Source organism: Pan troglodytes, chromosome 11, assembly GCF_028858775.2.
Source record: "Pan troglodytes isolate AG18354 chromosome 11, NHGRI_mPanTro3-v2.0_pri, whole genome shotgun sequence".
NCBI classification, from domain to species: Eukaryota; Metazoa; Chordata; class Mammalia; order Primates; family Hominidae; genus Pan; species Pan troglodytes.
Window position 1 is genome coordinate 94,417,844 of NC_072409.2, and position 23,396 is coordinate 94,441,239.

Below are 23,396 nucleotides of genomic sequence, written 5' to 3' on the forward strand. Positions count from 1 at the left end.
TGTCATGGCCAATTAAGACATATGAGGAGACTGTCTAGAAATGAAGCCTTTCTTGTTTGTGTGGTATGCTAAGAAGTTAAGTTCTGATGTTTGTTTTTGAGACTCTCCATTATTCCTGGATGGACCATTTAGATATGCTACTTCTTAGAGTGAAAAATGAAGTATTTATCTTTTTCCAATGAAATGGTGGGTTTTACACTTATATAGCAAGGGCACAATAAAATAAGAACATAATGTGTAGGGCAGAAGTCCAGATGGGAGCCTCTCTTCTAACTAATGGTTCTGATCATCTTAGACAATGCTTTCCTGAACTTTTTTTTTTTTTTTTTTTTTCAGACGGAGTTTCACTCTTGTTGCCCAGGCTGGAGTGCAATGGCATGATCATGGCTTACTGCAACCTCCGCCTCCTGGGTTCAAGCGAATTTCCTGCGTCAGCCTGTGGTGTAGCTGGGATTACAGGTGCCTGTCACCACTCCCAGCTAATTTTTGTATTTTTAGTAGAGACAGGGTTTCACCATGTTAGCCAGGATGGTCCTGAACTCCTGACCTCAGGTGATCCACACACCTCAGCCTCCCAAAGTGCTGAGATTACAGGTGTGAGCCACCGTGCCGGGCCAACCCCACTCTTATGATGTATCTTTCCTCCCAGTCAGCCAGGGTTGATGGTTGGTTATATCTTCAACTGCCAGGTAATACAGAAACCATTAGCACCATCTTGAGCAGTTCTAAAAGGATCTGTTTTTTGCTCAGCTTATTAAAAAAACTTAATATTATGAAAATATTAGAACAGTACATGCCAATGGCACAAATGGCTCAATTTTACAATTTTATAAAATATAACACTCTTCCCATTATTCTAGTCAAAAGGCCACTCATTTTTTGTCCAAAATAGGTGGCCACTAGCTATTAATAAAGATTTGGTGGCAATTTTCTTCATTTCTTTGGATTTTATACATGAAGCATTATGAGTAGGCAGAAGATAGCCAGCATGTAGTAAGTGTTTAGAGGTAAGTAGCTAGGGTTACGTAGTAAGTATGCAGGAAGGGACCATAACACAATAACCGTCCTATGAATTTTGCCTTCAATGCAAAAAGAATCCAGTTTCTTAGAGGTGTGAAAAGCTGTTCAGTCAATTTAGGTAGAGATGTTTATCTCTTGGAAAGGATGAAGTGAGGTTTAAATAGAACAAAGGACAGGATTCCGTTGACTAATAAATCATGTAACTTTAGTCTACATAAGAGAGGTAAGCATACATTGTTTTAGTGAAATTTATTCCAAGTTATGTTTCAATATAAGCCTTACACAAAATAAAATATAGATCCTTGGAGAAAATTTAATTACTCTAAGTAATTAACTCTAAGATGAACAATGCAGTTACCAATCTGTATGAAAACATTTGGGATCAAAGTGAATTTATTTTGAAAGCACTGAGAAATGAATTCTTAGCTGGTGTATTATTCAGTGTATCAGATCTTTTTAAAAAAGTAATAGTTCCTAATCCACTCTCATTACTTTAGACGGAGGAATGAGTATCCGAGAAAGAGGCTAGATGAAATTGGAAAGAAATAAGCATATTTCCGGACTCAATGGTGGGATTTGAGGAGACATACTTTGAAGGACCCATTTGTGCCTAGTAGAGGGGGAAAAGAAAGATAATACAGTCTGTGGATGGGATAGAGATCAGGAGCAGAAATAACTAAAATAATAAAAATGTACCTGAAATGCCTCTGGCTAAGTGGGTTCTTATTATGGGTTCAAATTAGAGAGGCAAAGAGAGGATTCTGTACATTTCAGCATTTATGTTGCAGCACTCTGCAGGAATTGTAATTGAAGACACAAGATTAAGGGTCTCATCAAGAAGGGATTTTAGAGACTTCACTAGTAGGTTCATGCTGTAATTTCTAGCACAAAGTTTCCTTGGAGCACTTGGGACTGTCTGAGGGGTTGAACATAAACAAAATAAAACAAAACCAAACAAACAAAAAACACGTACGGTGTGGTGGGGAGGGAGGGAAGGTGGGTTACTGGGCAGTGGGAGCCATAGGGCTTAGGGTTTCAGGGCATGTATGTTGGGGAGGGTGGGAGAAGGTGGCTGAAAAAACAAAACACAACATGTGATGTTGAACACACACACACACACACACACACACACACACACACTAGAGTGCAAAGTTTGAGATAAAAGATTTTTTTTCCCTAAATCATCTCTTTTAGATTGCCATGTACTGTCTTCTGCTACTAATAATGCCTGACATATTAAAAATCAAACAAAAAAAATAAAAAACACTAAATGACCTTCTTGTGCTCAACACTCAGGTAAATAGCTATGAAGGTTGAGCCAAGGGGTAACCTTAGTGTTACACCCATGGCTTTGTCAAAGTTGGCCTTCTACTGCTAAGCAGAGTTATTGTGACTGGACCAGGTGTGGATATAACTCTTTTCTTCCTTAGAATAGGTTCCTTTTTAGGATAAACAACAAACCCACTCTAAGATCATGATGCAAGTCCAGACAGGTCTAAGTCCAAGGACAGCACAGTTTAGGCTCAAGCTAAGGATGTTCAGTACATGGGGAAAAATGTAAAATATAATCCATTATATAAATATGTCTAGACAATTCATATGATGTCATCAGATCCTGGATATACAGCCAATGAGCTGTGAAACCTATATCCAATAAAATCATGTTTTTGAAGAAATAGATATACCCCTACTGGAGTATTAAAACTGCTCCAGTCCCACTTGCTCCGTTGACTGGGCTCAAGGTTACAATCTGGACAAGAATGAGATCTTCAAGTGCCTGTATGAGAATCTTGCCTCTGTCATGACTAGAAGACAGGAGAGAATCCAGATTTCCTTAGGGGCTGATGGAAGATAGCTACCTGCCGACAAAAGATCATGCTACTGTGTCCCCTGCGAATAGCACCAGCAGATATTCAAGCCTTTTGTGACACAGAGATCTCATGCTAGTTGAGATGAAACCTGGATGGAGAAATTTCTTACTGGGCCTCACCAGTAGGTGGACACCTAGAGGAATTAGAGATAGGAAACAAAAAGAAGCCTCCCTCCTGAGAAGTGAGCATGTTATTCTGCTTCTCTATGCCTCAGGTCATTCAGCTTTTGAGTATAATAAAAACAGCCCAAATCATTGGATGGTTACGAGGATGAATTGAATTATAAACACTTCAGAACAATGCCTGGCATGCTCAATAAGTAGAAAACATTATACCTAGTATACCAAAATGTAGGAAACAAATGCAAATCTATTAAATACTAGAAATATGTGTATGTAAAACATTTTTAAATCTTCAGACAGGAAAGCTCTTTCTGAGTAATACGAAAACTATGGCCACAATGGAAAAAAGAAATACATTTTAACACATTAAATGGAAAAAATAATCTATCCAGCAAAGGGCCATAAAGAAAATTCAAATCACATGGAAAAAAATCCCTTAAAATATGTGAGTATTAATATTTTAAATAAAAAGTTCAAATATTTTAAGAACCTGATAGAGATATGAGTAAGAAATATAGAGGCAGTTTACAAGAAGCCTAAATAGCTATGAGTGGATAATATGCCAAATAATATGCCTCTCATTTCAAATAAATGAAAGATCTGATGAACAACAAAAAGATTACTTGGTGATGGTTGGGGTAAGAGTAGATACAGTAGAAGTATAAAATTTAAAAACACTTATAGTTAATTTAGTAAAATCTACCAGATCCAGAAAATGCAGCCCTAGGTATTTATATTACAAAAACACTGTCCATATGCCAGCTCAAACATATATACAAATTTATTTATTGAAGCCTTATTTATACAAAAGACAGTTGTAGTGAAATTAATATGCTATTATAGAGGATTGGTTAAGTCAGCAATGGTCCCTTTGTATTACAGGATACCATACAGTCAATCAGTCTAATTAGGTAAAGAATATTCATTTACATCCAAACTTGTTCATAGTATGTTGAATGGTGTTGAGTGAAAACGCAAGTTAAGGAATAAGAGTGATTACATTGATGAGGAAACAGAGGGTAGAAATGAGATTTTAAAATTCTCTTTTAATTTCTGGAAACTAAATATCTTGTTTTCTCTTTTTAAAATTCTTAACTATCCATTTAAGTTGACTCGGATTGTATCCAGCATTTCTATTTTCATGAAGCAAGGGAGATTTATCATAGCTTAGTTTCTACTGTGGTTGGTACTGGAAGACAACACCTGCCTTTGGTATCACCAGGGGACGACGTGGAGGGACCACTTCACTGGCCACTATTAAAAAGTGAAGGTGAAACAGATAGAATATTGGATAAAAATCATATTTTCTAATAAGTAAATATAAGAATTTTAATATGTTTCTCATTTAAAGAATAAACACAGTGATAGAGCTTTAGAAATAATTAAAATTCCAATTCCTGGAAATTGATGTCCTCTTTACTATATGGTTTTTTCATAGTCGTTTATGGATGAGTAAAGCACATTCTTATTTTTTTCTCTGGCACCATTCCAGATCTTGGAGCTATGTTTTTGCACCTCGTGATATTGACTTATTTTCTCTTTAAAGCAAAAGTTTGCACTAAGAAAGCCTCCTTTAACCCAACAGCTTGCTCTAAACTTATCTTTAGCTGATCCAGCAATCGCTGAATAAGTTACAACAGCAAGCTCTCCACGAATCTCTATTCAGTAGGAAGTCACACTCTTGGATTAAATTAAAATGAAGGAAAAAACTGCTTGAATGTACCTTATAGAAGAAAGATATTGAGAAAAGGTCCTTTGGTACAGAGTCAGAAAAGATTTCCTACTTGTAGGGATTATGAACCCAAAACAGACCTCTAAGAAGGAGGCATTTTGGATGAATAAGAATGGTCCCATGACAATAATCTCAAAGCCCATTGTGATGTTCTTAGACTAACGAGGTCAGGAAGCTCAGAAGGTAAGGAACTTATTTATGTCTGTAGCTTATTTGCATGTTACTTGAAGTATTTGCTTGTTTTGTGTCATTTTTAAGAGTAGACACAACTTATTAGCATTTGGTAAAGTCATTTTATTTCACTTATGATCTGAAGAAAACCCATAGTTTTGGCTTAAAGGCATAAATTCTACCAATGGATTTATGCTTTAACTGGAAGTAATATATTTGAAATATATCTTGACATATTTTCTATTCTTTGAAATCTGATTTTTCCTTGGTAGCTCTTCACTCCCTTTCCCAACCCACTCTCCCTCCTCTCCCTAGGGAAGGAGAAGTTAAATGTACATAGGAAAGGGGAAGAAGAGGAATAGCCACAATTCCTATCACATAGGAATGTGAGATAAAGGCCTTTCTGGTGCTGGGTAGCATTCATTAGCAGAGAAAGAGAGGAGGGAAGATATAGAATAGTATGGAATAGGAGTGTCCTCAATAACCTCTTCCCCTGGTGACACCTTGGCAGGGGCAATGGATATCCAGATTAATCCAAGGGTGGGGTATTGTTCCTGGGTTTTCAGGGTATTGACTACCATATCTCTAGGAGACAAAGCATGTTATTCCAGTCTCCAAATGTAATTCCTATGTCAGATTTATGTGGGCCAATGGTGAGATGAATGGGCTCTATCAAGTACATTCAAATGCTAGGCCCTTTCCATTTTCTTCAATATGTGGTGTCCAAGGTTGCCATAGAATGGAAAGTGAGAAAAGAGAATCACCCATGAGAAATTTACATGAGCCAAGCCATCAGAGGGCCATGACATCTGTCCATATTGTATAGGTAAAAACTTAGTCATATGTCCTTGGCTAACTATAAGGAAAGCAGGGTGTAGCCCTGTGTCCAAAATGAAAATAAACTGGATTTGGTGCTCACCAGCAGTGACTTTGCTACATATCGACCTTCAGGTCACCAAATACTAATGTTTCTCTTTGCCCCCCAAGTACGGCACGCTCATTCTAACTTGAAGAGACCAATCCAAAGTATTTTCTAGTAATTCCATCCAGCTCAAAGCTCAGAGTCTTTGGGTCATATGGAGTCCTCTTCATAATAGCTGGATATGACTCTGTGTAGTCTGAATGTAGAATGATCACAACAAAGACATGCATTCAGAATTGCCATGAATGGGAAACACAGCAGTTTTTATATCCTACTCGTAGGATTCTGAATTCCCTTGATTCTCTTTTAGCTCTCTGCTTGCATACTGAAAAATACTTTCTTGAACTCATATCTTTCTAAAGTTACTTGCCAAATGCAGTCAACAATTTTTCACACCTACTACTAATATCGTTTTTCAACCTCTACCCTTAGAGGTACAAGCTCAGTAGGCATATAATCTGCTTTCTAAATTAACGCAAGTTACAATTTTGTAAAAGTTCATCGTTGCCTAACATAAATAATTTGTATAAATGAAATTATTTATTATAATGAAATTATTGACTAAAACAATATAATACACATAATTGAATAAAACATGACTGAATCGTAACTTTTGAAAAATTTTTATTCATTCCTTTCATTTATTAACTTATACGCAAGTATTGTACGAATATATGTACAATGAAAAGACAAAAGGGACAAAATTTATTAATGAGCAATAGGAACAGAAATGATCAATAAAGTTGTATTCACAGGCTTTCTGATTACAGGAGCTTTCTCTAAGGAATATAGTGAGCTTTCCTGATTGATTCTTGGCCATGATGATGTATGGCATTGAAAAGAAAATAACTGGAAAGAATTTAAAGTCAATAGAGTTTTTCACAATGAAAAGGAGGCAGGAAGAATGGGTCCAGGAAAGGACATAGGGGGAGGAAGAATGAGTCCAGGAAAGCAGAGGCATCATCTTGTGCTGATCTATGCCCTAGGTGGAGCAAAAGGTACAGCCCATCTCCTAGCATAGGTCTCTTTCCTAAACTTTCCCCCATGCTGATTTTATCCAAATGCATATGTTTAGCCTGGAAGTCATTCCCATGTTAAAAAATTATATATCCAAGTGCTCTCCATTTGAAACCTTCATTTTAGACCTAAACTCAAAGTAAGGTTATTCAAAACCAATCTCCTGGGGGAAAAATGATTTCTGTTATTCTTTTCCAGTTCTGTTAGTTGCAGTTCACATTTATAGGTTCTCACATAGTGATTCTTGACTCCTCATTTTCTCTCACATCACATCTCCAGTCTGAGTGCAATTAATGTTTTTGCACCATTAAGAGTTTCCAGGTAGGAACTTCATATAGCTCTTTATTTTGAGCATGTGTCTTAATCCACTGAGTTATAGTAACAGATTTTTTTAGAATTCTTGAATTTCTAGAAAAACAATACTCAATTAAGATTTAATATTAACCTGTCTCTGGATTATTTTTCTGATATTTTACTTGTAGCTATACGTAGATAATTTTCTATCTGTAGTAACTTTTTTTTTTGTTTTGTTCTAATTCAACCCTCTTCTATAATCAGTTTTATACTAGTCTCAAAAATAATTTTGGTGATTTTCTAATTTTTCATTTCCCTTGTCAAAAATTGTTTTTAATTGTTAAGAATTCCTTTTAATTCTAAAATAAGCAGGCACTTCAGCATCAGTGTTTTTAAAACTTTTCAGATAATTCCAAAGTGAAGCCAAAGTGGAAACCACTGCTCTAGGAGATCGTATAAAGGAATTGTGAAACAAGTTATTCCTGTTATAATTAGAAAACTTCTCTCAGGGATCTGCTCCATATGGAGGTGTTTTGTGGTCACCTAGGAGAGATTATCAACCCTTGACCAATGATTGGATGTTTAGACCAATGGTGCCATTTGCCTACCAATGAAGTTTGAAATTTTACTACTCACATGCACTGGAACAATGTTTTTTAAAAAAATTTTAATATATTTTCTTTAGATCTGAATCTGGATTTTGCCAGAGACTGGGTTTTGTTGTTGCTGCTATTGCTTTTTTTTTTTTTTTTTTTTTTTTCACAGGGATTAAAGGGAAAGAGTCAGGTAGTATGCATAGCTTGAAACTTCATGCTGTTAGGAGGTGGGACTGTGATCGGGTTACCCCAAGTAGACCAGGGTCTGCGGGGTTTGGAATTCTCACAAGTATGAGGGGACAGAAGTTGGGTGTAGCCCAGCTCTCTTGTTGGTCTCACAGATGGTAGGGTAGGGGAATAGGTGGGATGGGACCAGAGAGCCTGTCAGAAGTAAAAATCAAATATGAGATCTTTCTCCTTATTACAAAAAGACTCTCCTGAGGATTCCACCTGTTTGCTTCTGGCTTTGTTCTTCACTTGTGGACAGAATGTTGTCTATAGAGATGAGGCTATAGAAAAACAAGGATAGGCATCAGCCCGCTTCTTTATGTCCTGGCCAATGACCACTATATGACCAACATTCAAAGGGCAAAGAATAAGCTTCTCACAGATTGAAGAAGACAGGATATACAATGTTAATGGATCGGAGGTTTCAATATTGTTAAGATGTTGATTTCTCAAAAAATCTCAATAAAATTGTAACAGATTTTTCTATGGAAATTAACAAGAAAATTCTGAAATTTACACTGGAGTACAAAAGACCTAGGCTAGACAATTTTTAAAGAAAAGAACAAATCCAGAAGAGTAATACTAAGCTAGTCTCTGTGGGACAAAGATAAAAAATAAGTGGATCAGTAGAAGAGCATAGAGCCAAAATACAGGCCATATTTATGGTCACATGATTTGTAACTAATATGTCACTGCAATTCAATAAGCCTAGAAGGTTTTTCTTAAATGTTGTATGTCAACTGAATATCCATGTTACTCCCACCTCACTATGTACAATAAAGATGCATCATAGACCTAAATGCAAAAGCTAAACATATAAAAATACTAGAAGAAAACATAAGAGCATATCTGTATGACATGATATTTATATACTTGGTTACTGTAAGCAGTGTTTCGTTAAATAGGACAAAAGTGAAGTAACCATCAAATAAAATTTGATAACTTAGTCTTCATTAAGATTAATAACTTTAAGTGAATAAAAAGATCAGCTTCAATCTGAAAGATGTTATTTACAATACATTTACCCAACAAAGTAGTTGTATCTAGGATATATATAAAAATAACTAAAATAAAAAGAGAAATCAATATCAATAAGAAAAGGAGAAAGTGCTTACCAAAAACAAAGATTGAAACAGGAATTTCACAAAAGAGACTATCCAAATGGCTCATAAAACTTGAAAAAACAACACGCTCAACATACATGAACAGTATGGATGATTTCACAGACATAACATTGAGTGAAAAAGCTAAATATAAAGAAAAACTAAAATGTGTTTTCATTTATAGAAGGTTCAGAAACTTCAAAAACCAATTTATGGTAATAGGAGGATACAAGAGTGGTTAGATTTATGATGTGATGTTCATTAAGAGGGAACAAAAGGAGCCTTATTTTTACCCTACATGACCAAATTGTCTTCGTGTTATAACTTTAATTCCTCTTGCTTGTTTCATAATGTTTTACATTGTTATTATTTCACCACAATATTAAATATTTCAGGGGAAAGTAGACATTGCTGCCTTTTACCTAATTTTTTAGAAGAATATTTTTGTTTATAATTTCACTTGTTTAAAAAGAAACATCCCTGATCTCATTTGCACATATCTGTTTCTCATTAATTTGAAGCCTTAGAAATTATGACTGAATATAATTTCTTTGCAAATATCTCATCAAAATATTTGAGATGATAGTTTATTTTTCTTATTCAATATTGATGAATAGATTGTTTTAAATTGTTCCCAGTAGTTGGATCAAAAATCTATGTTACTGATCACCTTATCAATTGGAAAAACTAGTGTGGAAATAATTTTTAAAAATGTCTTCTATGGGTCTTTCAATTTAAGTGGTAAATATATTTATGGGAATCTAGAATAAATAAATAACACAGAATAAAGTTTTAAAAGGTAAGCATAAAATCAGTGATATTAGCCTAATACTAGTTCTAGATTGTTATTTATTATCTAATCTGACCCCATTAGACCTTCCAATATAATTGTTTTTTAAGGGATATTTGGAAGCTTTTCCATCCTTATTTTTTATAACTTAGCTTTGTTCTTTGGTGTCTCTTTGATGAGCAAGGCATTTAAGCAGTTGAGTGTTGGTTAAAAAAAAAGTCTTGGCTGGGTTCATTAATGATGAACATAACATGGCCTTATGTTAATTAACCAAATGTACTTACTAAGACACATGAATATCTAGAGTTATTTTGTTTCCGTACTGTTGATACACCTCATGTGCAAACACATTCCAGTGATGAATGCTAAATGTTATTCTGCCCTCTACTGGTTCAAATTGGACTCTCCCATTTAGATGCATTCCAGGAAAACAGCTTCAAGGTAGAATCTTTTTTTTTCTTTTTCTTTTTTTTTAAGACAGGATCTTGCTGTGTTGCCCAGGCTGGAGTGGAGTGGCACAATCACAGCTCACTGCAGCCTCAGCCTCCCCAGGCTCAGATGATCTTCCCATCTTAGCTTCTCAAGTAGCTGGGACTACAGGTGTACACCATGCCTTTTCTATTTTTTGTAGAAAAGGAATTTGGCCATGTTGCCCAAGCTTATCTCAAACTCCTAGGCTCGAGGGATCCTCCTGCCTTGGCCTCCCAAAGTACTGGGATTACAGGCATGAGCCACCACACCCAGCTAAAGGTAGAATCTTAATGAACATTTCCCTTTATAAGCAAAACAAGTAAAACACCAGGAGAACAGAGCATGTGACCCCACCCACCCTGGCCACTGGCACTCAGGCTGTCAACAGCTGCCAGAGCTTCTGACCCAGTGTTCCTAATTCTGTGGGAACTTAAACAGTGGGTGCAGCCTCCTGTTTTCCCAGGAAGCATCTAGACAGCAGGGCGGGCATTCCCATCCACCCTTGCCACTGGTAGCCCAGATAAGCCATGTCCACTAGAACTTCTAGATTGGTGGTCCTATTTCTGCCTGAATTTGCAAAGTGGCACAGGTTCCTGTTGCCCCGGAAACACCTGCATGACAGGGAGGGTAGCCCCACCAACCCCCACCTCTCATAGCCAGATGGCCCACACCTGCTAGAGCTTCCAACCCAGTGGCCCCACTTCCACCTGAACTCTGTGGACAGGTGTAACCCTGTGTTTCCCCAGAAAGCACACAGACAGCAGATTAGGGCTGACCTGGCATGGATACAGCATGTCTGCCAATGGTGGCCCTGCCTAAGGGAGTCCTGCGGATCAAAACACCCAAAAAAAGAAGCACAGGCATGTAGGCAGTAATCAGGGGGGGCTCCTCCAAGACCCAGGAGCAGACTAAAATTGAAGCCTGTCAACTAAACCCAACTTATACCATAATCAAACCCCCAAGGGCATCAAAGAAAAAAAGAAAATATCCATCAAAAGGACAGAAACTTCAAAGATTGAAGGAACATCAGCCCACACAAATGAGAAAGAACCAGCACAAGAAAGAAACAGCAAAAATGCCAGAGTTCCTTTTTTTCTTTCAAACAACTGCACTAGTTCCAAGCTGAGGAAAGAATCTCAGAGCTCAAAGACTGCCTCTCCTAAATAACTCAGTCAGACAAAGATAAAGAAAAATGAATAAAAAAGAACAAACAAAACCTCCAAGAAATATGGGATTATGGCAAGAGATGAAATCTATAACTCGTTGGCATCCCTGAAAGAAACAGGGAAAAAGCAATCAACTTGGAAAACATGTTTCAGAATATCATCCATGAAAACTTCCTCGACCTCACTTAGAGAGGCCAACATTCAAATTCATGAATTACAGAGAACCCCCACGAGATATTACACACCATCCTCAAGATATATAATCATCAGATTCTCCAAGGTCAAAATAAAAGAAAAATGTGAAAGGCAGCTAGAGAGAAGGGGCAGGTCATCTACAAAGGGAACCACATAAGGCTAACAGTGGACCTTTCCACAGAAATTCTGCAAATGAGAAGAGATGAGGGACCTTTAGGTAGCATTTCTAAAGAAAAAAAAATTCCAACCAAGAATTTCATATCCAGCCAAACTAGGCTTCATAAGTGAAAGAGAAATAAAATTCTTTTCAGACAAGCAAATGCCAAGGGAATTTGTTACTACCAGACCTGCCTTACAAGAGGTCCTGAAAAGAATGCCAAATATGGAAAGGAAAAAAACATCGCCAGCCACTACAAAAGCACACTTAAGCACACAGACCAGTGACACTATAAAGCAATGCACAAACAAGCCTGCTTTCTAATCAATTAATAGCATGATGACAGGGTGAAATCCACATATATTAATATGAACCTTGAAAGCAAATGGGCTAAATGCCCCACTTAAAAGGCAGATTATGGCAAGTCGGATAAAGAAGCAAGACCCAATGGTAGGGTCTCTTCAAGAGACCCATCTCGAATGCCATCTGTATGCTCAAAATAAGGGCTGAAGAAAAATCTACCAAGCAAACAGAAAACAGAAAAAAGCAGGGGTTGCTATTTTAATTTCAGACAAAATGGACTTTAAGCCAACAAAGATCAAAAAAGATAAATAAGGTGAAATGGTTTGGCTGTGTCTCCATCCAAATCTCATCTTGAATTGTAGCTCCCACAATTCCCATGTGTTTTGAGAGAGAACTGGTGGAAGGTAATTGAATCATGGGGGGCGGGTCTTTCCTGTGCTGTTCTCTTGATAGTGAATAAGTCTCATAGTTTTATAAGGGGGGTTTATAGATTCTGATATAGTTTGGCTGTGTCCCCACTCAAATCTCATCCAGAATTCCCACATGTTGTGAGAGGGACCCAGTAGGAGGTAACTGAATCATGGGGGCAGGTCTTTCCCATGCTGTTCTCATGATAGTGGATAAGTCTCATGAGATCTGATGGCTTTATAAGGTGGAGTTTCCCTGCACAAGCTCTCTCTCTCTCTGCCTGCTGCCATCCATGTAAGATGTGACTTGCTCCTCCTTGTCTTCTGCCAGGATCATGAGGCCTCCCCAGCCACTTGGAAGTGTAAGTCCATTAAACCTCTTTCTTTTGTAAATTACCCAGTCTCGGGTATCTTTATCAGCAGTGTAAAAATACACTAATACAGATTCCAGACCAAGTTGACTCTATTAAACAAAAACAAAAACACATATTTGTCCTAAACTTATAACTGGATAAATACTGAATATTATCATGTAGTATGAGGACGTTTTCACACTACTATGAAGAAATACCCACAACTGGATAATTTATAAAGAAATAAGATTTAATTGGCTCATGATTCTGCAGGCTGTACAGGAAGCATGATGGCATCTGCTCAGCTTCTGGGGAGGCCTCAGGAAACTTACGATTATGGCCAAAAGGGAAGCGGGAGCAGGCACATCACATGGCCAGAGCAGGAGAGTGAGTGAGTGGGGAGGTGCTGCACACTTTTAAATGACTAAATCTCGTGAGAAGTCACTCATTATTGTGAGGACAGCACTGAGAGGATGGTGCTAAACTATTAATATGAAATCAGCCCCAATAATCCAATCACCTCCCACTAGGTCCCACATCCAACACTGGGGATTACAATTCAACATGGGATTTGGATGGGAACACATCCAAACTGTATCATGTGTGAAGTATTAATTTATAGCTCCAATCCTGAGCCTTGGTTTTACTTTTTTATTTTTGCATAGGAAGTTAAGCTGCCTCAGTCCTCTAGATTCTTTCTCTTTGTATGGTATTTATGGGACCACCTTTGGCAAATCAGCTCTTTAGTAACTGGACTCTGTCTTATTGACAGCATTATCCTCAGCACCAAGTCTAATGTACTCAATAAATAATTTTTACTAAAGCAATTTCTCAGATTTCCTCCTCATACTAAAAGGTGTTCATGAGTGACCACATTATTTTCCTTCATTAAGGCCATATTTGCTAGGATTATAATAGACAATGGCTAATATTTCCACTCTTCTCTTACTGAGTGTCGATAATCCTTATAGAGTTAATTGCCAAATGTGCTAGATATCTAGTTCCTTTAAGAAATATATGGCTGGGAATTCAAATGCAAGTGCAACATAATTTTCAGCTTTTGCATAGTACTACGTTAAACTATATTATGACTTCATCTCTAGTTTGCCCTCTACTTTTTTATAATAGAAATTAACCAGCCTGCTGTCATGTATAGAGCCACATGTCTAAACTAACTATCCCTGATTCACACAGCTCACAGTAATTAGACACACTACTTTTTGAAGGTAGTAGTTCTGTGTCTCAAAATCATCATTTTCCCACCTTTCTTGCCTTTGTCAACTGAGGCCGACTTCCCAGAGTGTGTGTGTGAGCTGTAAATTCATTTTCCATCACTCAGAAACCTAGGTTTCATGTCATTTGATGACATTTAGATGATACCATGATAAAATCAACATGTCTATATGAGGGTAGAGACCAGAAGGGAGCCGTTTTTTAAATAAACCAAGTAAATTTTAGTATTCATTAGTTTTAATGATTTAACTCTTTATATTGTTAAACAATTAAAATGCTCAAAGTTTTGAAATTGAGACCAGAGTTTCCATAGTAAATGAGCTTTCTTTCTAAAAATATATTTTGCAAAATTAAGAACTTTTATTAGTTAATACAGTCAACACATTTTTATTGGATTTTAGAGTTCAACCTAATCATCATATCTTTTGAATGCAGGATAATTCTGCCAAAGCTATTTTTCTTAGTCTGTCAAACACTGGGAATGAAATGTTTTTCCCTTGTTCACTCAGATTGTTGGACCAAGTGAACTAGGAAACAAGTTGGGGTCATATGTATATTCCCTTTTCATGTGATATTGTACTGTGCAAATTTGTTTTGCCATTCCTGGACTTTTTTCATTTTCATTTTCAGCTTATGTCAATAAAGGAATGTAAATATGATGAAAACAAATGAAATGTACATTGTTTCTAGATAGTGTTGGGCAACACCCGGTGTCTTTCTTTCTCATTTCATTTTCCCAGAAAATAAAAGTGGTCTGATTTCATATCCCAATGCATGAAAACAAAAAGAAAACAATGTGTGTCTAAATGAGACTAGAATTTAAGAAGGAACACAATAGAAATTAGAAAATCTTTAATAAATGAAAATTAAAAGAAAATATACCAAAACCCATGCAATACAGTGAAAACAGTGCTAAGTGGGAAATTTACAGCTGTAAAAGCTGACACTAAAAAAAGAAGAAAGAGTTCAAGTCAACAATAGAACTTTGCACCTTAAGTAACTAAAGAAAAGTACAAACAAAACCCAAATCTAGCAGAAGAAAGGAAATAATAAAACTGGAGCAAAGATAAATAAAATAGAGAATAGAAGAGCAATTTTTAAAAATCACTGAAACTAAGAGTCGGTTTTTTTAAAAAAAGTTCAACAAATTGACAGACCCTTACTAGGATTATTTTAAAAAGAGAGAGAGAAGACTCATAAAACAAAAATAAGAAATACAAGAGGACACACTACAACTGATGCCACAGAAATAAAAAAGGATCATAAGAGACAACTATGAACACATATACTCCAACAAATTTTATAACCTAGAAAAAATGGACGAATTCCTAGAAACACCACTTACCAAGACTGAATCACAAAGAAATAAAAAATCACAATAGAACTATAAGGAGATTGAATCAATAATTAAAGCCTCTGAAAAAAGAAAAGCCCAGGACCAAATGGCTTCACTGGAGAATTTTACCAAACATCCAAAAAAGAATTAGCATGATCCTTCTCAAATTCTTCCATAAGATTATAGAGGAGAGAACACTTCCAAACTAATTTTATGAGTCTATATGGAGGCAAAAACCCTCAGCAAAATACTTGCAAACAAAATTCAACAGCATATTAAAAGGATTATACACCATGGCTACATGGTTCAACATATAGAAATCAATGTAAGAAACTAAATAAACAGAATGAAGGGGGGAAAACCATGATCACCTCAATTGATGGTGAAAAACCATTTGACAAAATTCAGTGTCCTTTCATGATTTAAAAAAAGGATCAATAAACTAGGAATAGAAGGAAATTACCTCAACATGATAAGGGCTATTATATGAAAATCCTTCCATTAACATCATACACAATAGTAAAAACCTAAAAGATTTTCCTCTAAGCTCAGGAAAAAGGCAAGGATGCCATTCTCATCACTTCTACTTATCGATAGTATTTGAAGTCCTAGCCAGAGTCATTAGGCAACAAAAACAAATAATAAGCATCCAAATTATAAAGGAGGAAATAAAATGATTTCTGTTGGCAGACGACATAGTCTTATATGTAAAAAATTCTAAAGGTCACACACACACACACACACAGTGATAACTTATAAATGAATAGAGCAAAGTTTCAGGATACAAAATCAACAAACAAAAATCAGTCGTATTTCTATATACTAACAATGAATAATCCTAATAGGAAATTAAGAAAATACTCTCATTTACAATGGCATCAAAAAGCATAAAATATTCAGGAATAAAATTAACCGAGGAGGTGAAAGACATATCCACTGGAAACTATCAAATACTGCTGAAAAAATTAAAGATGACAAAAATAAATGGTAAGACATTTATTTATATCCATCATGTATTGGAAGACTTAACATTGTTAAGATCTTCATGTTCTCCAAAGTGATCTACAGATCTAAGGCAATCCCTATCAAAATCACAGAGGCATTTTAAAAATTTATTTATTTTATTATAATTTAAGTTCTAGGGTACATGTGCACAACGTGCAGGTTTGTTACATATGTATACATGTGCCATGTTGGTTTGCTGCACCCATTAACTCGTCATTTACATTAGGTATTTCTCCTAATGCCATCCCTCCCCCATTCCCCCACACCACAACAGGCCCTGGTGTGTAATGTACCCCACCCTGTGTCCAAGTGTTCTCACTGGTCAATTTCCACCTATGAGTGAGAACATGCGGTGTTTGGTTTTCTGTCCTTGTGACAGTTTGCTTAGAGTGATGATTTCCAGCTTCATCCATGTCGCTACAAAGGACATGAACTCGTTGTTTTTTATGGCTGCATAGTATTCCATGGTATATATGTGCCACATTTTCTTAATGCAGTCTATCATTGATGGACATTTGGGTTGATTCCAAGTCTTTGCTATTGTGAATAGTGCCGCAATAAACATACATGTGCATGTGTCTTTATAGGAGCATGATTTATAATCCTTTGGGTATATACCCAGTAATGGGATCACTGGGTCAAATGGTATTTCTAGTTCTAGATTCTTGAGGAATTGCCACACTGTCTTCCACAATGGTTGAACTAGTTTAAATTCCCACCAACAGTGTAAAAGCATTCCTATTTCTCCACATCCTCTCCAGCACCTGTTGTTTCCTGACTTTTTAATGATCGCCATTCTAACTGGTGTGAGATGGTATCTCATTGTGGTTTTGATTTGCATTTCTCTCATGACCAGTGATGATGAGCATTTTTTCATGTGTCTGTTGGCTGCATAAATGCCTTCTTTTGAAAAGTGTCTGTTCATATCCTTTGCCCACTTTTTGATGGGTTTGTTTGATTTTTTCTTGCAAATTTGTTTAAGTTCTTCATAGATTCTGGATATTAGCCCTTTGTCAGATGGGTATATTGCAAAAATTTTCTCCCACTCTGTAGGTTGCCTGTTCACTCTGATGGTAGTTTCTTTTGCTGTGCAGAAGCTCTTTAGTTTAATTAGATCCCACTTGTCTATTTTGGCTTTTGTTGCCATTGCTTTTGGTGTTTTAGTCATGAAGTTTTTGCCCATGCCTATGTCCTGAATGGTATTGCCTAGGTTTTCTTCTAGGGTTTTTATGGTTTTAGGTCTAACATTTAAGTCTTTAATCCATCTTGAATTAATTTTTGTATAAGGTGTAAGGAAGGGATCCAGTTTCAGCTTTCTACATAGGGCTAGCCAGTTTTCCCAGAACCATTTATTAAATAAGGAATCCTTTCCCCATTTCTTGCTTTTGTCAGGTTTGTCAAAGATCAGATGGTTGTAGATGTGTGGTGTTATTTCTGAGGCCTCTGTTCTGTTCCATTGGTCTATATCTGTGTTTTGGTACCAGTACCGTGTTGTTTTGGTTACTGTATCTTTGTAGTATAGTTTGAAGTCAGGTAGCGTGATGACTCCAGCTTTGTTCTTTTGGCTTAGGATTGTCTTGGCAATGCAGGCTCTTTTTTGGTTCCATATGAACTTTAAAGTAGTTTTTTCCAATTCTGTGAAGAAAGTCATCGGTAGCTTGATGGGGATGGCATTGAATCTATAAATTACCTTGGGCAGTATGGCCATTTTCACGATATTGATTCTTCCTACCCACAAGCATGGAATGTTCTTCTATTTGTTTGTGTCCTCTTTTATTTCACTGAGCAGTGGTTTGTAGTTCTCCTTGAAGAGGTCCTTCACATCCCTTGTAAGTTGGATTCCTATGTATTTTACTCTCTTTGTAGCAACTGTGAATGGGAGTTCACTCATGATTTGGCTCTCTGTTTGTCTGTTATCGGTGTATAAGAATGCTTGTGATTTTTGCACATTGATTTTGTATCCTGAGACTTTGCTGAAGTTGCTTATCAGCTTAAGGAGATTTTGGGCTGAGACAATAGGGTTTTCTAAATATACAGTCATGTCATCTGCAAACAGGGACAATTCGACTTCCTCTTTTCCTTATTGAATACCCTTTATTTCTTTCTTTTGCCTGATTTCCCTGGCCAGAACTTCCAATACTGTGTTGATAGGAGTGGTGAGAGAGGGCATCCCTGTCTTGTGCCAATTTTCACAGGGAATGCTTCCAGTTTTTGCCCATTCAGTAAGATATTGGCTGTGGGTTTGTCATAAATAGCTCTTATTATTTTGAGATACGTTCCATCAATAGCTAGTTTATTGAGAGTTTTTCGCATGAAAGCCTGTTGAATTTTGTCGAAGGCCTTTTCTGCATTTATTGAGATAATCATGTGGTTTTGTCTTTGGTTCTGTTTATGTGATGGATTACATTTATTGATTTGCATATGTTGAACCAGCCTTGCATCCCAGGGGTGAAGCCAACTTGATCTTGGTGGATAAGCTTTTTGATGTGCTGCTGGATTCAGTTTGCCAGTATTTTATTGAGGATTTTTGCATCGATGTTCATCAGGGATATTGGTCTAAAATTCTCTTCTTGTTGTGTCTCTGCCAGGCTTTAGTATCAGGATGATGCTGGCCTCATAAAATGAGTTAGGGGGGATTCCCTCTTTTTCTATTGATTGGAATAGTTTCAGAAGGAATGTTCCATTAATTCTGTTCCATTAATTCTACTAAACCATATATTCCATCATTGGTCAAGGTCACCAGTGACTTCTGTTTTCAGATTCACTAGGATAGTTTGGTCTTCCTTCCCTGAAAGTACCACCATCCTTTCCTGATTAGTCTTTCCCTGATTCTTCCCTATTTCGTCTTCTAACTGCACTGGCTATCAGCCTCAGGGCGTTTTGCAGACTCTACTCTTCAGCCCTTCCTTTAACTGCTGAGGGTCTGCAGGATAAAGTTTATGTCCTCATCACATTGTCCCCTCTATTTATGTGACTACATCCATTCCCGTACCCCGATAATCAGACATAAAATAAAGAACCCCAAATTAACACCTTCCCCCATGGCATTCTAGACACATAATTCCCACCTGCCAATAAGACGTGTACTTACATATCTCCCATGCACCTTAGGAAGGATATCTAATATTTTTCCCGTCCAAGCACCATTTATACCTAAAGCTTCTGATGTGAGAACATCACTTTTCTTTACTTCTCTTTGTAGCATTTAACATAATTGAAATAATATAAATATTTGTCCTGTTTTTACGTCTCTTTCCCTCTTAGACTGAGAGAAACTGTGTTTGCTTTATTCACCTGTATTTCTTTAAGAAAACCCCACAGTTTGCCATTTACTCAATTTATACATATAATAGGAATGAAATGAATGAGTTAATACATTTTACCATATTTTCAATTTGGTTTACAAAAAGAGAAAGTAGACATTGTTTTTAGAATAGAAACATTTACAGAGTTTTCTTTGATATGAATTTAATAAAACAAAATGCAAACTTAATATGAAAAAGTGAATGTTTTATAAATTTTAATACGATGTGAAGATGAAAATATAAAATATATAAATATCATAAATACAAGGCATGAAAAAAAAGAAGGAGGATAAATAAACAGCATCAGGGCAGTTATCTCTGAGTTACGGATGCCCCAGGAGCTGAATGTTTTTGACATACACTTGCTTTATGATATTAATAAAGTATTTGCTAAAACTAATTCAATAATTTCTGATGAAACAGAAATGAGCTTTTTGAATATCCAAAGTCACATGTACAAGTGTGATATGGCAGATTAGTCAATGAGAATCATTTCATGATGAGCCCAGGTCTTCATCCTTACTTCTCAATCTTTCTTGCAAACTTGTGGATGAAAAGGATCTCATGATTTCCACTCTGACAACTTCCCAGGCACAATCTTTATTTCTTCTCTTTCAGGTAGAGATGGATTCCCGGAAATACCTCCTCAAGGCCAGTGTAGAGCCCTCAATCACCCACTGCCCCCAGCTTCTCCTTCTCCCATCTCCTGCACCAAGCAGGTCTCCAGGTGTTCCAGCTGCTGATGACGTAAAGTGTGGAGTTGGTCCAGGAAGGTCATGTTCCATGCAGCAGAGGAGCGCTTTGTGTGAGAAGTTGAAGACCTGCTGTAACACATCATAGAGGAAAGACATAGCCTGGGCCTTCTGCAACTGGCTGACTTCCACCTTCTCCTGGGGGAATCTGAAGTCACTTCTGTCCTTTAGACACAAGAAGCGAGAGATTCTCCTCATTTGGCCCAGAAGCACCAAGGTGTTCCTGCCTAGCAGGCCATGGTTCTGAGGCAGGTTATATCCTAGAGATCCAGAAGAGCCACAGCTGCACACCTCTAGGGCTGCCAGTAGAGGGAAGAGGAGGGCCATTGAGAAATCAGGATGCTTTTGGCCTGGTTGAGCTGAGGTCTTCATAGAACCTTGGATCCTAGGTTCTATGAAGACATTCTATCTATGCATGGCTTTAATGGAGCACAAATAGTTTTCATTTTTCTGAGCATTTCTCTAAATTTGTAATTCCATTTATTGTTTTCATTTACATGTCTTCTATATCAGCATCCACAACCTTTTGGCCACCAGTTTGGTGGAAGATAATTTTTCCACGAAAAATGGGTTCAGGGAGGGAATGTTTTCAGAGGCATTAGATTCTCATTAGGAGACCACAACCTAGATCCTTCGCATCTGCACTTCACAATAGGGTTCCTGCTCTTTTGAGAATCCAGTGCCACTGCTGATCTGACAGGAGGCAGAGCTCAGGCGTTAATGCTTGTTGGTTGGCCTGCTTGCCTCCTGCTGTGCGGCCCTGTTCCTACCAGGCCAGGACCGGTACCCCGGTCCATGGATGGGGGTTGAAAAACCTTGTTCTACATGACCTAAAAGGAGGTCATCACTCTACACTCTTGATTTTTGCAATGGATGTTCAATATTCCCAGTAAACTTAAGATATATCAATCCAAATGAATATTGATCGATCAGATTTCAGAAACATCTTTGTGCTACTGTTAGAAGTATATACTTTTAGCCCAGATCCTAGCCTCCAGTTTTACCCTCCATTTTGCATAGGAAATCAGGATCCCTGGGCCCTATGGGTTTCTGTATTCAGTTAGGAAATTACCTATCTCTGGAAATTAAACTTTTTAGGACTATCTTTGTTTGAAATTTGATTCACAGAAGACGTTGATGGTTATTAGTGAAAGAACTTCTCTGGTGCTTCCCTCCTTCTAGAATATATTCATTCAGGTTCATGTGGTTATGCTTCCCTGAGGGCTCAAGCTTAGATCAATGAACATTGCCTTTTTTGCATTATTTTCTTACTGGAGAAATATAGCACTCCTCAGGCTGTGCCAATACCCCTAAAAGAAATTCTGTTGGTTTGTTTTTTTTTTTTCCTTTTTTAAGGTGCATATGGGTGTGGAAATTTTAATCTTAAAATAATGTTTTTTCCTCAGCACTGATGACTCACAAGGTATTTATCACATCAAGTCACTCCCTAAATGCAGGCTCACCACATCCTGATGACTTTAGAACTCCTTTTCCAAGGAGGTTCTTGCTTCTTTGTTGCCAAAACAATAAATCCTTTGTGACCTTTGTCCTTGCTCCTAGAATATTTGGGTGAAGGAGTATATGCTGTCAGTGGTGACCTCCTCTTCTTCTGACCCGTGCCCTAGGTATCAAAGTCTCAACAGCCCTAGAACGCTGATAACAAAGGTTTGTTTTGTCTAAGTAGGTAAAGGAATTATCCAATTGTAATCATTTTATCTTCAGTAGTTAAATAATTTTTATTTCACCAAGTACAGCTTTTATTCTTTCTTTAACTCTTTTGTTATCTTTAATTCTTTTAAACTATTAACAGTTTTTATGCTTAAAATTTATGAGCTATGCACAGGAGAGTCAAAGATGCTGCTGCCTCTCTTTAGAGGCTCATATTACAGAAACTGGTGACCCTCAGTTGTTCACTAGTTCAGTGTGATCTGTTGAAGTTTCTTACATCTCTGTCTACATGAAACTTTGACGGTGCAGGGCAGTGAGCCCCATGCTATCACATTAAATACTCATAGCCATCTTTCCTTTACTGATTTGTGATTCTTCATTTTAAATTTAAAGCTCAACAACAAATGAATTTTTAGAACATCTTTTTAACATAGTGGTTTACTGGGCAGTTTGTCTTGCTGCTACCACATTATATTCTAATTCATGATGAAGTAACACAAACAAAGGAAAGTAAAAGAAAGGCAAGAGAGCTACACTGCTTTTCTCTATAATTTCCAAAATTCGTGTTTTTCTTGTTTCTCATTTAAACTTTTGTAGAAAGTACTACTTGACAGTTGTTTGTAGGGAGAAAGAAAACAGAAGCAATTCTGATTGTCATGAAATTGAAATAAGGGGAGTGACTTTCCCCTTACTAACTGCAAAGTGTAAGTTAGCAAACTTCAATGCAGCAAAAATTGGGGACTAGAGAGTTTTCGAAGATCAGCTACTTGACTTTCTTTCACTTAATCCACATGTGATCAGCTCTGGAGAGAAGGCAGAAGTCACACCAACCAACTCCCAAAAGATTGACAACCAGGCTGCAGTTGCTAGAACACCAACAATGCTCTCTGGCAGAGTGTTAGACATTAAGCTTGTCTGAAGACTCTACCTAGTTAATAAATCCACCCAGGCAACGATAAGATAGGCTTGAGGAACCTGGAATTAATAGAAATAGAATTGGATGATCCCAAAAGTTTCTATTTTAATCTGGATGATGATATTAATAATAATACTAATATTAAAAATAACACCAAAATTTATTGCATGCCTAATAGGAACCATCCACTGTTTTAAGATTTTCTTTTTTGAGACAGGGTCTTACTGTGTCACCTAGGCTGCAGTACAGTGGTGCGATCACGG

The 23,396-nt window shown here is 37.0% G+C and overlaps 1 protein-coding gene, 1 long non-coding RNA gene and 1 pseudogene across 4 annotated transcripts in view; 2 read left to right on the top strand and 1 right to left on the bottom strand.

The window, feature by feature from the left end:
• Nucleotides 1-20,620, top strand: part of IFNE (interferon epsilon) — a 31,113-nt gene extending 10,493 nt beyond the window's left edge. For 2 of the 3 annotated variants that reach the window (XM_054657981.2, XM_054657983.2), the window contains one exon: nt 337-1,726. The gene's annotated coding sequence lies outside the window, so the exon portion shown is untranslated. Of the gene's footprint in view, nt 1-336; nt 1,727-20,415 lie in introns of those variants that run through there. The other variant, XM_054657982.2, reaches the window with a different exon arrangement.
• Nucleotides 1-22,098, top strand: part of MIR31HG (MIR31 host gene) — a 105,754-nt gene extending 83,656 nt beyond the window's left edge. The window contains 1 exon segment of the long non-coding RNA NR_132736.1: nt 20,416-22,098. This is a non-coding gene — a long non-coding RNA (MIR31 host gene).
• On the bottom strand, nt 20,292-20,876 carry LOC100615035 (interferon omega-1-like; annotated as a pseudogene).
• Nucleotides 22,099-23,396: the final 1,298 nt, after the last annotated feature.